Genomic DNA, 11,366 nt, shown 5'->3' with positions numbered 1-11,366 from the left:
TGAAATCCACAAGTTCCTGTAGGTCTCAGAGAGAATGGCAGAACTGCATTGTCAAAATGTAGTCACTATGCCAGCTGAAGACAATCATGGGGGCCAAGTACAACAGTTTACTGTAAAAAAGTGAGTTGAAATGATGCATCTTCTACAATTGATTGCTTAATAATATACTGTGAAATGCAAACTTGAATTATGACATTTCATTGTGGCACCCATCTGTGTTCCTTGACATCCAGAAGCATGGGTAGCTAACACAAGTTGAGATACAGCTGTGCTACCACAGAGATGGTCACCACATCAGTGGACATATTCACTTAATACCCCTGAGAGTGTTGGGGGGAGGGGGGTGAAATTTTCAATGCATACAACTCTGACTACCCCAGACACAAATGTGATGCCTTTAAGATAATCAGAGCTGAATGCATAGGATATGTCAAGAATTAAAAAATATCCTTCATTGCACAACACTGTGGACACTGTCTACAAAATACAGATATGGGGAAGTCAAAAGACCAGGTCAAGAGGTGGAACTAGTCACTGTCAGGGATGGTTAACTTTCCCACTGGTGAAATCATCCCCTCTTTAATGTAACTCCATCTAGTTGCTTCTGGTAGAAATGCTCACCAGCTTGTAATTGCTCTTGATTATTCTTATGTTTGGAACATCTCCTGTAATGTCTTAATACCAAAATGTGTCAAAATGTAGTGAAAGTGTCATGTAAAAGACCTGTCATAGTTCATGAATGCATAGCAGTTTGGCTGATGATGAAAAAAAATGTGAAAAGAGACTAGCTGTTCCCACACATTGATATATAGAATTGTTTTATTGTGGAAGATTGTTGGTTATTGAGTGATGCTACTAAGGGAATAATGGTACTGTGTGTGTGTTAAAGACAGAATAAATCAGTGATCTACAGAAAATGATTCTATTTTTCTTCTCTGACATTTACAGAGACTATCGGGACCTCAAAAAGTAATTGAGGTGACTCATAGCTAGAGTTACCGCTCACACTTTGTGGAATAAAAACATTCCACAAAAAGTAAATATGTCGTGCAGTTTCTCTCAGCTACTGCCAACTCTTCACCCACAAAAATATTTCTGTTAGCCAGGTGTGTTCCAACTGCAATCAGCTGCATTTTTAATAAACGCTGCAACAATAGTTGACCTGTTTGTACGGTGTTCCTGCTGACCAAAAGTCTGACAACACAAATACAGGCATTGTAGCATGGTGGTGAGGTGTGCCTGGGACATACGGAATCCTGCCTTATGGAATCTCGGTTTGAATAAGGTTAAAGCTCTGACATAAAAATATTAAACAGTGGGATAACCTCAAACAACACTAAGCTCCTAGGGAGAGCCCCAATCAGGTAATTTCAATGTCTGTCTGAATGAAATCAGTTGTAGTTGATATTGTGCATTGGAATTTAATTAGTACTGTGCCATGTAATAACAAACTGTACAAATTGCCTAAAAGAAATCATGGTTAGTGATAAACCCAGTCACAGCTGACCCCAGTCAATCTTAGCAAGCTCTTTGCAGTGGTGGCAGCCTTTTGAGCACAAAAATGGCCAGACTGCCCTCCTTAAAGTCCTTTTTGTAGACAGAAGTCACAGGGAGATAGGATTTGGTTAATCCTGAGGGACGTTTGTCATTTTCTGTGTGATTCTTTCATTCCCTCCATATCCTCTGTTTCAAAAGTCATAAAATGTGGCTTAAAATGTTGTTTTGAATACAGCTTCCAATTTCACTGTCTGGATGCTGTGCATCGATTTTTGGTTGTACTGCATAAGCTAAAATTTTAAAAAATTTAAACTGCTTGGTGCAGGGTTCTTGGTGGGTATGGCCTGGTCAAGCCCCTTGTGGCACAACGGAGCCACTTCTTTAGAGTGACAGTACTGGGAATCTGTGCTTCATGGATCATCAGCATTTTAATACAGGAAGGTGTAGGAGGCTGAAGAACTTATCCCCTGTTGGCCCCAGTTTATTATCAGCTGGCAGCCCACATATTTACCTTTGAACCTGATCCTTTCTGGAGACGTCTCCAGTGAGGGTAGACTTCAACAGAGCATGAAACTTGAATGAAACAAGACAACAAACTGCAGAAAGAAACAGGAAAAGCCAATGAGTGTCATGGGTTTTCTTTCTTACTGTTGTCTTACCAGTGAATAGTGTTATTGGTTAGGCTCAAGGTAAATTTTATTTATTGCTATTTTTAGCAATAAAACTTTTCATTCTCAAATGCAACTGCACCCAAAATGTCCCAATTAAGAACAGAAAAAGGTGTTTTTTAAACACTTTTTGTTGCTTTTGTTTTGATTAGTTGGCTAGCGAGGAGAAAGTAAAAAAAATGATTGTCAGAAGACTGAACCCGCTCTCAGGGTCTTGTGATGGTTTTAAGCTTGAGGCTGTGTATGCTCTGGTATTCCATAGATGTTTGAGACACTACACAAGGACAAGTCCAGACTAATGTAGGAAGGATTTTGGGGCAGTCAGAGAAAGAGAGAGAAGGAGAGAGAGAGAGAGAGAGAGAGAGAGAGAGAGAAAGAGAGAGAGAGACCACAAAGGGGGCAGGAGGACAAAATGACAACAGCAGAGAGATGGAGCCTGAAATCAACATCAGACCTCACAAATTCTGATCTCCATTTGTTCTGTGTTACAATAATATTGCTTGCTCAGGGCCGATGTTGAGAGGACCCATCACGTGAACTGTTTCATGGACAAAGATCAGGAGAGGACATGCAAGGAAATAGGAAAGAGGGAGAGAGACTGGAAAGAAAGAGTCAAGGGGACAAGAGAGAGTGCAGGACAAAGTGCATCTGGTCTCACACATTGTAGTTTCAAGCCAACTACCTCAATTTCATGAGTAACTTATAAGTATTAAGTTAAAAATCAAAGGTCAAGCATTGGACTTGTTTGCCAACATTGTTCCTTTTCTGCTTTATCTGCTATCTACCTCTACACACTTTGAACACATGCGATATTGACTGATAGGACCTGACTATTGGGTCAATAAAGCCATTCAAATTTCACAAAAAAAAAACACAGTAACATCAGTTCCAAGGTTGATTCCAATTTGATTCTGACACATCCTATCTTTCACAGAGCATTCAGAGTACTGTACTCTTGGATTTGCCTGCATAACACTGATAAAAACAGTGAGAGGTGGGGTGATATGACAAATCCCTGAACAGGAGACTACAACTTTTTTTTTTCCCTTTTTTGAATGTTAACTTACTGAGGCATGAGCAATTCCTATTTCTACACTCCTAAAGGGGACCAGGAAAGCAAATATTTTGCCAGTGAAATAAGAAAAAGCCCTTGCTCACAGGGGACAAAATGACAGGATTCCTAGAATAGAAAAAGAAGGAAATTGCAGATGGTGGGCTCCTTAGGGAATCCCTGCTCCTTGCTGCTTAGCCGAGTCGGTAGGTCCATTGTCGCGAACTGGAAGATCAAGCTTTTCGTTGAGATTGACGTACACAACCACCGAATGGAAGTGCATTATACTATTTGATGACAATACCTATTCCTAGCACATGGCGGCGCTGTAACCATCAGCAGCTACCAGAAAAGGGTATTTGTTTCGGTGGTTTCGTGACGACGTGGTCTGAGTAAAACGCGACCGACTGGCAGGTCTTCTTCCTCTTTCTTGCTGAAGTTGTGTGCGGCAGGATGTGCAGAATGAGTGCCCAGCAAATAGATGGTAACTTACGCAGTGTGTGTATTTTTACAGAAACTGTGTGGCTTCAGTCTTATGTGGCCTACGCTAGCATTATATTCAGTCATTTAAAATGTGTTCATGCAGGGAAGTAGCTTAGCTTCAGTAGAAAATATATGCACTTACATGTATTGAAGCTAGCCACCTTCTTTAGCTGATCGCTAGCATTTTATTCCCAAAATGCTCGCAAGCTTAACTATTTGTAGGGGTGTGAACGTGGTAGCCCAGGGTCGAAATTTTGGAGTATAGTTTGTGAGGTATTTGGCGGATGTGGAAAGAAACACGTGGTGAACCGGTTCCAGTGCGTCTTGCTCGCGCTCAGATTTTCACTGCTCGGTCCGAGCAGCTCTGCATGTGTCTAATAAATCTTTACCGGCTGCTTCTGCGTAGCGCAACAGGAAGCTTTAAACGTTGAACCGATCCAAAGACAGTCCTAAGTTGTAGCTAGATTCTACAGCTGTATTTACAGATTCCGTAAAGTGGATATGTGGCATTCTTGAAAGGTCCTGAATTCAGAATTCCGACGACAGAACTTGGTGCAGGAAAAAGTGTAGTTCTAATAGTTGCAGTGCACCGTGTCTAAATTGGATCTGTGCGGTACTTCGGTAGCTTCAGATACCCCCTGGTGAATTTTGATCTTCCGCATCCAGATTTGGGGTTAACGTGTACCAGTACTGTATGACACAATACAAGACAGACTTAAAGATTCAAAAGTAGTCGGGATTTGCGTTTGTCAGCCTCCTTTCTTGGCATGTACGCAGTCGTTCAGTACTCGTGTGTGTATGTACGGAGGAAGAAAAATGCCCAGTGCTATGTCTTCGGTACCAGTGCGTTGCCTGTCGTCTGGTCCTATCCTCAAACACTGGCACAGTTATTCCATTTCCACATTGCTATATTTATGCTCAGTTTCACCATTTTTATCTAATAATGACATGATAGAATGAGTCAGTCTCGCCATGTATTTTAGGAACATAACGGCTTTAAACAAGGGTGGGCAGAACATTGATGTAATTATATGCTCTGTGCTTTCTTGTTTCCCTTACAGGCTCCTTAGATGGACTTGCTGAAGGAGCTACTTGATCACACACTACAGGTGAGTTAAACACTTATTTTCAATATTCATTTCCGGGAATATATGGCGCTGCACACACCTGTGAAATTTGGCTTGTGCAGGATGTGGGGATGGGAGGATTGTCTAGTGTTAGGGGCCTAGAAATTCCTGACTACAAATTTTGCATGGCTGTAGGTATACCTGTGTGGTTAATTCAGGGATGATTGTCAAATTTAATCTCGCACCACAAGAAGAGAGCAGAGGGTTTTCAAAGGACTGAATATTTACGGAAATGCAAGTTTGTGTTCTGTTTCTTGTAAATATCCATGGAACACACAAACAGACATGAAATATATGGGTGAAATGCTGCACAAGGCATACAATCCATGTAAGTCTAAAAAAGTTGTTTTGGCTAGAGTGGGCCATAAGTAAAATCCATGACATCTGTGCACCATTTCAGAAGGTTCTGATTCTCACTTACGAGTTTTGATCCTACGAGTCCAAAGTGGGGTGTAATATATTTCAGTTGTATTCTGTGAATACTGGCAAAACAGAAGCCAGGTTTAAAAATTCAAAAGTAGTTGGGGATTTGTTTGCCAGCCTCCTTTCTTGGCATGTACGCAGTCGTTCAGTACTCGTGTGTGTATGTACGGAGGAAGAAAAATGCCCAGTGCTATGTCTTCGGTACCAGTGCGTTGCCTGTCGTCTGGTCCTATCCTCAAACACTGGCACAGCTGCTCAATTTCAGTATTTTAACAATAAAATTAACCAATAAACAAAAAAAAATCATTGACTTTTCATGTGTTAGGAGTGAAAGTTAATTCAGGTCAGGGTGGACAGTACTTTGAGAAACATTGGGGTAATCGTATGTTGTGTTGGTTGTCCCTTGCCCATCCTTTACAGGTCCCTGAGATGGAGCTGCTGTAGGAGTCGCTTTATCACACAGTCTGGGCCATTTCCACGCTGTGATTTCCTATACTGGTCTGTGGAGAGGCTTGTGTTTGGATCCACATATACCCATCCTCCACATATTGGCACATGCGGCCTTGACTGTGCTTGCGTGTGTAATCTATGGAGGGACAGCAGCCTGACAGTGTGGAGAAGGGCACCAAAGAGGCCATCTTTGTGCTCGCTCCAATACTGGCACAGACTGGCAAAAGCAGGATGTGTGGTGGTGTGCATTGCAAGGTGTGATAATTATAAGGTACTCATACTGCAGTGTCCTTGTCTTTGTGGGCAAGTGAGTTGAAGTGTTTCTCAGAGCATTTCAACTCAGAAGGCTCTCATTCTTTGATCCTTAATCTTAAGGGGGATGTTGGCACTCACAAAATGTGGCCCTTTGTTTCTGGCTCACTTCAGTATTGCCACTCAAATTTTGTTTCTCTTTGTTCTGTAAAGACTCGCATTTGCTTTAGATCAAATGAGTCTGTGCTGCTACTTTTATAAATTATACACTTAATTTTATGCCTTCTCTTCTGTGTTTTCCAGGGTCAGATGGTGTCATTCCTTGAGATGGACCTTGAACTGAGACCCGTTTTGTGCATGAGACAGCTGACATGTCTACATACACTCAGTGACCACTTTATTAGGTATACCTGCTCACCTGCTCGTTGATGCAAATATCTAATCAGCCAATCATCTGGCAGCACCTCAATGCATAAAATCATGAAGACATAGTTAAGAGGTTCAGTTGCTGTTCAGACCAAACATCAGAATGGGTAGGAAGTCTGATTTAAGTGACTTTGACCGTGGGATGATTGTTGGTGCCAGGCGGAGTGGTTCGAGTATCTCAGAAACTGCTGATCACCTGGGATTTTCACGCACAACAGTCTCTAGAGTGTATAAAGAATGGTGCGAAAAAGAAAAAACATCCAGCGAGCGGCAGTTCTGTGGGCGAAAACGCCTTGTAAATGACCGAGGTCAGAGGATAATGGCCAGACTGGTCCAAGCTGACAGGAAGGCGACAGTAACCCAAATAACCACACGTTACAACAGTGCAATGCAGCAAAGCATATCTGAATATACAACACGTCGAACTTTGAGGTGGATGGGCTACAGCAGCAGAAAACCCCTCCGGGTACCACTCCTGTCAGCTGAGAACAGGAAACTGAGGCTACAGTGGGCACAGGATCACCAAAACTGGACGGTAGATGATTGGAAAAACATCGCCTGGTCTGGCGCATCTCGATTTCTGCTGCAGCATGCAGATGGTAGGGTCAGAATTTGGCGCAAACAACATGACTCCATGGATCCGTCCTGCCTTGTGTCAAGTGGTGGTGTAATGGTGTGGGGAACATTTTCTTGGCACACATTAGGCCCTTTAATACCAATTAAGCATCGTTTAAATGCCACAGCCTACCTGAGTATTGTTGCTGACCATGTGCATCCCTTTATGACCACAGTCTACCCATCTTCTAATGGCTACTTCCAGCAGGATAACATGCCATGCCTCAAAGCACACATCATCTCAAACTGGTTCCAGAAACATGCCAATGAGTTCAGTGTACTCCAATGGCCTCCACAGTCACCAGATCTCAATCCAATAGAGCACCTTTGGGATGTGGTGGAACGGGACATTCGCAGCATGAATGTGCAGCCGACAAATCTGCAGCAACTGCGTGATGCTGTCATGTCAGCATGGAGCAGGATTTCAAAGGAATGTTTCCAGCACCTTGTTGAATCCATGCCACGAAGAATTCAGGCCATTCTGGGGGCAAAGGGGGGTCCTACCCAGTATTAGAGAGGTGTACCTAATAAAGTGGTCACGGAGTGTACTATTCCTTTGTTTTACTCCAAAAAGCCTTCCCAAATTCAACCTGGGGCCTTATGTACATTTTCCCTTTGAGTACTTGTTCCATGTGCAGTAAATCAGTAATTGATCTGATTTAGATAAAAGATTTCCCTTAAGGTCATACATGCACTACAAGAAATAACTCATTTATTTAAGGACATGATGATGAATTGAATCGGGTCTTGGACAACTAATGTGTTCATTTTCTGCCTGTTACACTGACAAATATTGCATCTAGAAAGCTTTTAAATTTGCTTGAATGACAGGTGAAGGCACGCTTGGGTCCTAAACGCTGAGTGCGAACACCTGTTTACAAATCGAGACGCATCTGCAGTCCATTAAAATCAGCTGAAGGAAAAAATACGGAAGTGTTTTTAGTGAACGTTTACCCTTATTGATTTGATAGAACTAAAACCAGTGAAAATGGTGAGGCACCCTGACTGATTTTGAGAAAGCCTGCTGTAGGTTTTTACATTTAGATAAAGTAGATGTAGCTGATTTGCTTCTGAAAATTCAGTTTCCCCATAGGGGAACAGGTCTAAATGTGTGCTCTATAGTGATGTACGTGAATGTTGTACCATATTAATTCCGTACTTTTGGACTTGTCACTATCTGTGCATGGTTTTCGAAAAAAAAGTAAAGTGCCGTTTGATATTAAATGGTGTCAATTTGATTCATTGATCACAAAACTAATATTCTGATGTAAGGGTAAGAATATTAGTGATCGGATAGCGATGATGCAGGTTTACCTGTTGAATATGAAGCTGGGTGAAGAACATATATATTCTGCATCTCAAATTCATTCAGCAGAAGGTATGTTGGAGGCTAGGACAGTCTTTAGGTAGCAGTTGTAAACCTGGCAAGATATTGCCACCAAACACAAGTCAATGATGGGACATGGGCTGGCTTATTACACGAGTTATATCTCTCTAAGATTGAGATTCTCTGTGATTTTGCATCCCTAATTGTATTGCATTAGCAGCGAGGTCACATCCAGTCGTTTGCAGCTCAGGCAGTTGGACAGGCCCAATATTCACAAAGTTCAATGAAACGGAATGAGATTGTCTGCGATGCCTGAGGCAGATGCCTGTAGCGGAGCTGAGTTCACAGGTGGCGAATTGAGATTTTGTGTAGGCTGCCTTGATTGACGTTGACGAGTGTCGTGTAGATGTGCATAACAATATGCTAATTGTGCGTGATGGCTCAGTGGACGGGGAGGTCTTTCTGTGACGGACCAGGCAGCGGTGGGCGCTTGCTGCAGAGCCCTGCTTCAGTCCTGAGGACCTCGCAGCCCTTCCTGCCGATTAATCTGCAGATTGCGCAAAGTCTTTTCTCGCATCATTAGAATGAAAGTCGGGGCACAGATGCTTCATTTGCTGCAGTTGAGCCTCATTTAGCATTTGTGCAATCTGTCAGGACGATGCCTTGGCATCCAGCGCGGAGATCAGTGAACAGGCACGTGCTTCTTCTCCAGGCTCTAAACGGCGTTGGGAGACAACATCTGCCCCCTCCCTCTCACCTGATGCACCGTGTGCACCCCACACATGCGGCTCGTGTTGTTGGTGTCACTCTCACAGGACACGTGCCATTTTCATAGCAGCAGTTAACACTTGGTGCTCTCAACCCCTTGATATCTAATGGAAACCGTTCACTGCAGTTGTAGGCCTACCCTTCAGCAAGGTTTTTTACAAGCTCATTTGCTTCAGTAGATGACCGTCAGTGTAAATTGTAGCTGGAATATTAAAAAGAAAGCTATACGAGCGTAGTGAGTGACTGTAATTGGGGCATTTGCATTACAACTTCATTGTAATTTACTGTGCCTTAAATTAGCTTTGATTCGTAGTAGTGAAACTCATGAAAATGAACTTCAGCTGTTAGCTAATTGCAAGTTACGTTTATTAACGTCAGGCTGCAAATAGCTACTTTACCAAGCCGTCTTGGTGTAGCCAGCCAATAAATCTCGTAAAGCAGTCTCAAACAGCAGTTCATACAAATGCAAGTGTCTATAAAAACTGAATTATTCTGCCTCTGTGACAGACGTTCACTATCTTTCCCAATGTCAACTGAAATTTCTCATTCAAAAGACCAGTTTTATGTTGTGTAACCATGACTCAAGATGTGGAGGACAACCCACAGCATTTGACTCACAAGGTCCAAGCGTGATCATCAGGCCCCTTGGGTTGTGAACACTGAAATCGGCATGCTTTCTCTACTGGTTATTCACTGTTTACAATGAGTATTAAAACTCGGGGGGTGGGGGGGATGTTCCATTCTGGTCACATAAAACAGCAGGTCACGACTGCAGGAAAGGAAGGAGGAATAGGCCATTGGCATGCAGACACAGGAGACATCAGTGTCAAGGGTGGCCAGACACATTTTGGTGTGCACCGTCTGCGAATGTGCTAAGTGCTAAACGGGTTCAGCTCAGGCTGTGCTGTGCTGGAACAGCGTGTATATCTGAAAGTGCCTGCGCCCGGGACACACGCTGAACTGGGCACAGTTATTTTGGAAGAGCGGAGAATGATTCACAGAGGCAAATCAATGTCCTTGTGACATCTGTGCCCAATCAGAAGCGAGTGTTGCCGGACACTAACAGAGGACAGGCAGTAATGAAAATGTGCTTTAAAAATACCAGCCCCCATCACTGGTTTGTCTTTATTATGTGCAATGAAAATAATCAGCTTTCCTGATATAATGTATATTGCGCAAGAATTACATAACATGTACATTCTGTATTGTTCACATGTGTTGCCTTTTAATGCTTTGAGTATTTTATAAACTTTTAAATAGTGTGCTTAAGATTTTCTTAATGTTGTGTGCCTGTTTTAGTGTACTGCATGAATTTACTGGATAGGGGATAAGATAGGGGAAATTTCAGAGCTATGTATTAATGAGACAGGACAAATATTTTGCACCACATGTAAAGTAAAATGTATTATGATTATTTTGTTAATGGGAGCTATGTTCTCAAAGTGTAGCCTTTTATTCTGGCTTTATGTGTATTTGAAAGTTGGTATTTGTCTCCAACTGGTTTACCCATTATGTCATGTTTCTTTAATATAAAGTATTAAGTCAACACATTGTGACCGGTGTGTGTGAACTGCCAACTATTCCAGTCTATTACTGTGGATGACTTTTAACTTAAAGTCATAATCACAGGAACATGAATTTTGTCAAAGAGAAACTCATGTACCTAGATGTTCCCAGGGGAGAAAGAAAGCAGACATATTTAATTACCAGCTGAACAATACCTGTCAAACCTTCAGATCTGTTACCATCAAGGACAGCAGTTCCAAATCACTGTGCTTTAAAGATTTAAACACTTTACTTTAGCTCATTAGAGAAATGGTTGTACTACCTTTGGGGAAAGATAAAAGCCCAAAATATGATGCTGCTACCCTTCAGTTATTATGGATATTGATTTGTCAAATGGAGTGTTTGCTTTGAATCAATAAGAAATAGTATGGAAAAAGAAAGTTTGTGGCCCTTAACGACTCCGAGCAAGGTATTGCACACCGTACACTGCAGTCTGATGAAAATGACACGTTGTACTGGAGTAATGCAGTGCTGCTCAGCACTTATGTTGTCAGTTCAGCGTTTTGTTGCTAATTTTCCTTCGCTGTTGGATGAGACTGTAATTACACCAGATGTGTCTGGATGTGCTCTCTCCCTCGGCCTTCCTATTGTCAGCTAATGGAGTGAGCGGAGTTCCACCTCCTCTGCATTGAGTAATCTGTTTGGTTGGAAGAAGGCTTTTGTTTTTCTGTTTTGGTTTGTGTAAGGAAGTTGTTCGTTCAAATGACTGGAGA

At 42.2% G+C, this 11,366-nt stretch overlaps 1 long non-coding RNA gene and 2 other non-coding genes across 6 annotated transcripts in view; all 3 read left to right on the top strand.

Annotated features, from left to right (window-relative positions):
- Positions 1-3,650: 3,650 nt before the first annotated feature.
- Positions 3,651-11,366, top strand: part of LOC118774901 — an 8,871-nt gene continuing 1,155 nt past the window's right edge. The window contains exons 1-4 of one of the 4 annotated variants that reach the window (XR_005004833.1): positions 3,651-3,700; positions 4,761-4,808; positions 5,670-5,970; positions 6,255-6,355. This is a non-coding gene — a long non-coding RNA (uncharacterized LOC118774901). Of the gene's footprint in view, positions 3,701-4,760; positions 4,809-5,669; positions 5,971-6,254; positions 6,395-11,366 lie in introns of those variants that run through there. The other 3 variants (XR_005004832.1, XR_005004831.1, XR_005004830.1) reach the window with 3 other exon arrangements.
- Positions 4,453-4,588, top strand: LOC118775818. Its single transcript, XR_005004882.1, has one exon. It is a non-coding gene; the product is annotated as a small nucleolar RNA SNORA57 (small nucleolar RNA).
- On the top strand, positions 5,367-5,502 carry LOC118775819. The gene has a single exon (XR_005004883.1). It is a non-coding gene; the product is annotated as a small nucleolar RNA SNORA57 (small nucleolar RNA).

This window comes from Megalops cyprinoides, chromosome 3, assembly GCF_013368585.1.
Source record: "Megalops cyprinoides isolate fMegCyp1 chromosome 3, fMegCyp1.pri, whole genome shotgun sequence".
NCBI classification, from domain to species: Eukaryota; Metazoa; Chordata; class Actinopteri; order Elopiformes; family Megalopidae; genus Megalops; species Megalops cyprinoides.
Note: the sequence above shows the minus strand (reverse complement) of the source record. Positions and strands in the feature narration are given on the sequence as shown.